A 5,239-nucleotide genomic window follows, 5' to 3' on the forward strand; every position below is an offset into this window, starting at 1 on the left:
TGGTTTGGGCTTAGTGGGACTATCATTTGTTTTTCAACAGGACAATGACCCAACACACCTCCAGGTAGTGTAAGGGCTATTTGACCAAGGAGAGTGCTGCATTAGATGACCTGGCCTCCACAATCCCCCGACCTCAACCAAATTGAGATGGTTTGGGATGGAGTTGGACCGCAGAGTGAAGGAAAAGCAGCCAACAAGTGCTCAGCATATGTGGGAACTCCTTCAAGACTGTTGGAAAAGSATTCCAGGTGAAGCTGGTTGAGAGAATGCCAAGAGTGTGCAAAGCTGTCATCACAGCAAAGGGTGGCTACTGTGAAGAATCTAAAATATTTAGATTTGTTTAACACTTCTTTTGGTTACTATATGATTCCATGTGTTTTTTAATAATTTTGATGTCTTCACTATTATTCTACAATGTAGAAAATAGTAAAAATGAAGAAAAACCCTTGAATGAGTAGGTGAGTCCAAACTTTTGACTAGTACTGTACATGAAAATCCCTGGCAACAGCTCCAGTGGACATTCCTGCAGTCAGCATGCCAGTTGCACGCTCCCTCTGAGACATCTGTGGCATTGTTGTGTGACAAAACTGCACATTTTAGTGTGGCTTTTATTGTCCCAAGCACAAAGTGCACCTGTGTAATGATAATGCTGTTTAATCAGATTCTTGATATGCCACACCTGTCAGGTGGATGGATTATTTTGGCAAAGGATAAATGTTCACTAACAGGGACGTAAACAACGTTGTGCACAAAATTCTGCAATCTTTTATTTCAGCTCATGAAACATGGGACCAACACTTTACATTTTGCGTTTATATTTTTGTTCAGTATAGTTGCTATCAGTTTTAGGAACATATGTCATAGTGAATTCATGACATGTGAATGAACAAGCCTTTTAATATTTTTTAAAATGGCTATATAGTTTTAGGAACATCTCCCCAAAATATTTCACCAGATTTTTTTACTCTACCCGAAATGTCAGAACATCAGCGACTTGTCAAAATGTAGAAAATTTGTGAACATCTAAATAAATTGGTCCATTTAAACAGCATGTGTCGAACCCTTTCGACAATGCGGAGATGTTTTTGATGTGCTTTGTGTCTTCGACGTAAAAACAAGTTTTGGACTTCCACAGAAATTTTACTTCTTTACTTATTTTAGGTTTAAAGAAGTGTGTAGGTCACGTTCTGTATCATACAGCTATGGAATATATATATATACAGGTGGTTCAATATATATATAGTAAATAAGTAAAAAATATATATATATATATATATATTGAACCACCTGCTCGATAGGAATCCAGCCATGTCTTCAGTGTCATAGAACTGTTTAGTTTTTTGTGTTCTGACTTGTAAAACAGAATGAATATAATAAGTAATGTAAACATATCAGTAATTACCAGGAAGCTCTACAACATAATTTGTTTTAAAATCACACCAAGATTAAAACTGGCCTCAGATTATTGAGGGATCTGATTAGGATTTACCCCCGTAGCAAGGCCGTTTTATCATGTGGAGGTTTCATTCAGGTCTCTATTTAAATAAACACTCTGTCTTTGGCAGGAGAAAGACCAGACTCAGAGGAACCAGAGACGTCCAAACCAGCAAGACGACACCAGTGCTCCCATTGTGGAAAGGGTTTTAACCAGATAGGGGACCTGAAAACACATGAGAGAATACACACACAGGTAAAGCCTTACCACTGCTCCCAGTGTGGAACGGGTTGTAACCGGTTAAGGGACCTGAAACAACATGAGAGAATACACACAGGGGAGAAGCCTTACCACTGCTCCCAGTGTGGAAAGTCTGGTTAAACTCTTTCCACACTGGGAGCAGTGTAAGGCTTCTCCCCTGTGTGTATTCTCCATGTTGTTTTCAGGTATCTTTCTGGTTAAAACTCTTTCCACACTGGGAGCATGGTAAGCTTTTCCCTGTTGTATTCTCTCATGTGTTTCAGGCTCCAAAGTGGTTGTAAACTCCTTCCACACTGGAGCAGCGTGGTAACGCTTTCTCCCTGTGTGTATCTCATGTGTTTTCAGTTACACAACGGTAAAACTCTTTCCACACTGGGAGCAGTGGTAAGGCTTCTCCCTGTGTGTATCTCTTCTGTTTTTTCAGGTCTTTCCGGTTAAACCCTTCCACACTGGAGCAGTGGTAAGGCTTTCCTGTGTGTGTATTCTCTCATGTTGTTTCAGGTCCCTTCTGGTTAAAACCTTTCCACATGGGAACACTGGTGTCTCTTGCTGGTTTGGACGTCTCTGGTTCCTCTGAGTCTGGTCTTTCTCCTGCTAAAGACAGAGTGTTATTTAAATAGAGACCTGAATGAAACCTCCACATGATAAAACGGCCTTGCTACGAGGGTAAATCCTAATCAGATCCCTCAATAATCTGAGGCCAGTTTTAAATCTTGTGTGATTTTAAAACAAATTTGTTAGAGCTTCCTGGTAATTACTGATATGTTTACATTACTTATTTTTTCATTCTGTTTTACAAGTCAGAAACACAAAAACTAAACATTCTAGACACTGAAGACATCGCTGGATTCCATCGAGCAGGTGTTCTAAATATATATAACTTTCATAGCTGTATGATACAGAATCGACCTACACACTTCTTAAACCTAAAATAAGTAAATGAAGTAATTTTGTGTGGAAGTCCAAAACTAGTTTTTACGTCGAAGCACAAAGCACATCAGTAACATCTCCCCGTTTGTGAAAGGTTCGACACATGCTGTTAAATGGACCAATTTATTTGATGTTCACAATTTTAACATTTTGACTATCGCTGATTTTCTATTTGGTAAGAGTAAAAAAAGGTGAAATATTGGGAGATGTTCCTAAAACTATAATAGCATTTTACAAATATATAAAAGGCTTGTTCATTCACATGTCATGAATATCACTTGCATATGTTCTAAAACTGATAGCAACTACACTGAACAAAAATATAAACGCAACATGTAAAGTGTTGGTCCCATGTTTCATGAGCTGAAAAAAGATTGCAGAATTTTTGTGCACAACGTTGTTTACGTGCCCTGTTAGTGAACATTTCCCTTTGCCAAAATAATCCATCCACCTGACAGGTGTGGCATATCAAGAACTGATTAAACAGCATTATCATTACACAGTGCACCTTTGTGCTGGGACAATAAAAGCCACCTAAAATGTGCAGTTTTGTCACACAAACAATGCCACAGATGTCTCAGAGGGAGCGAACTGCATGCTGACTGCAGGAATGTCCACTGGAGCTGTGCCAGGGAATTAATGTACAGTACCAGTCAAAAGTTTGGACTCACCTACTCATTCAAGGGTTTTCTTAATTTTTACTATTTTACCTGTGAATAATAGTGAAGACATCAAAATTATTAAAACACATGGAATACTATAGTAACCAAAAGAAGTGTTAAACAAATCTAAATATTTTGATTCTTCACAGTAGCCACCCTTGCTGTGATGACAGCTTGCACACTCTTGGCATTCCTCAACCAGCTTCACCTGGAATCTTTTCCAACAGTCTTGAAGGAGTTCCCACATATGCTGAGCATTTGTGGCTGCTTTTCTTCACTCTGCGGTCCAACTCCATCCCAAACCATCTCAATTTGGTTGAGGTCGGGGGATTGTGGAGGCCAGGTCATCTAATGCAGCACTCTCCTTGGTCAAATAGCCCTTACACTACCTGGAGTGTGTTTGGGTCATTGTCCTGTTGAAAAACAAATGATAGTCCCACTAAGCCCAAACCAGATGGGATTGCGTATCGCTGCAGAATACTGTGGTAACCAACCTGGTTAAGTGTGCCTTGAATTCTAAATAAAATCACTGACAGTGTCACCAGCAAAGCACCCACACACCATCAAATCTCCTCCTCCATGCTTCACGGGAAACCACACATGCAGAGATCTTCCGTTCACCTACTCTGCGTCTCACAAAGAATGCACTTGGAACCAAAAATCTCAAATTTGGACTCATCGAGACAGATTTCCACAAGTCAATCTCCATTGATCGTGTTGCTTGGCTAAGCAAGTCTCTTCTTATTATTGGTGTCCTTTAGTAGTGGTTTCTTTCAGCAATTCGACCATGAAGGCCTGATTCACACAGCTCTCTGAACAGTTGATGTTGAGATGTGTCTCTTAATTGAACTCTGTGAAGCATTATTTGGGCTGCAATTTCTGACTGGTAACTCTAATGAACTTATCCTCTGCAGTAGAAGTAACTCTGGGTCTCCATTCCTGTGGTTTAATGAAGAATTTATTAGACTTGATGTTTGATGATTGAACAATTAAAGTTCTGACTTTGTGACTGACCTTTGTCTAAAGACAGTTTGTTTTCTTTGCTTTTGAGCTGTTCTTGCCATAATATGGACTTGGTCTATTACCAATAGGGCTATCTTCTGTATACACCCCTAACTCGTCACAACACAACTGATTGGCTCCAAGCATTAAGAAGGAAATAAAATCCAAAATTAACTTAACAAGGCACAGATGTTAATGAAATGCATTCCAGGTGATTACCACATGAAGCTGGTTGAGAGAATGCTATAGTTTGCAAGCTGTCATCAAGGAAAGGTGGTACATTGAAGAATCTCAAATATAAAGATTATTTTGATTTGTTAACAATTTTTGGTTACTACATTGATGTGTTATTTCATAGTTAATGTCTTCACTATTATTCTACACAGTAGAACATAGTAAAATAAAGCAAAACCCTGGAATGAGTAGGTGTACCCAACACTTTTGACTGGTACTGTAAATTCCTCTACCATAAGCTGCCTCCAACGTCGTTTTAGAGAATTTGGCAGTATGTCCAACCGACCTCACAAACGCAGACCACGAATAACCAAAACTTCCACAGCCACCCGGACACTGGATAAACTGAATAGAACGTCTCTCTGTAATAAAGCCCTTTTGTGGGGAAAAACTCCTTCGAATTGCCTGGCTCCCAGTGGGTGCGCCTATGCCCTCCCAGTCATGTCAATGTCCATAGATCAGGGCCTAATTCATTAGTGATTTCTAGTGAATCATTGTGATTCCTTATATGAACTGTCATCGTTTGAATGTTGTTTATATTTGTTAGTCATTTTGGTCTATATGATACTATATATAAGCCATATTATAAGTATGAAAAGGCTTGTTCATTCACATGTCATGATTCACTATGACATCATATTTGTAAATGTTTCACCTCTTCCACACTTACTTCACAGACTCAAAACCCTTACAACGCTTGTCTTTCATAATTTGG

General features: G+C 39.2%; 1 long non-coding RNA gene across 1 annotated transcript in view; it reads left to right on the plus strand.

Annotated features, from left to right (window-relative positions):
* Window positions 1-371: 371 nt before the first annotated feature.
* The window catches only part of LOC139026983 (uncharacterized), a 7,303-nt gene continuing 2,435 nt past the window's right edge, over window positions 372-5,239 (plus strand). Inside the window, exons 1-2 of the long non-coding RNA XR_011479001.1 lie at window positions 372-458; window positions 1,566-1,806. This is a non-coding gene — a long non-coding RNA (uncharacterized lncRNA). The remainder of the gene's footprint in view (window positions 459-1,565; window positions 1,807-5,239) is intronic.

This window comes from Salvelinus sp. IW2-2015, unplaced genomic scaffold, assembly GCF_002910315.2.
Source record: "Salvelinus sp. IW2-2015 unplaced genomic scaffold, ASM291031v2 Un_scaffold6605, whole genome shotgun sequence".
Lineage (NCBI taxonomy): Eukaryota > Metazoa > Chordata > Actinopteri > Salmoniformes > Salmonidae > Salvelinus > Salvelinus sp. IW2-2015.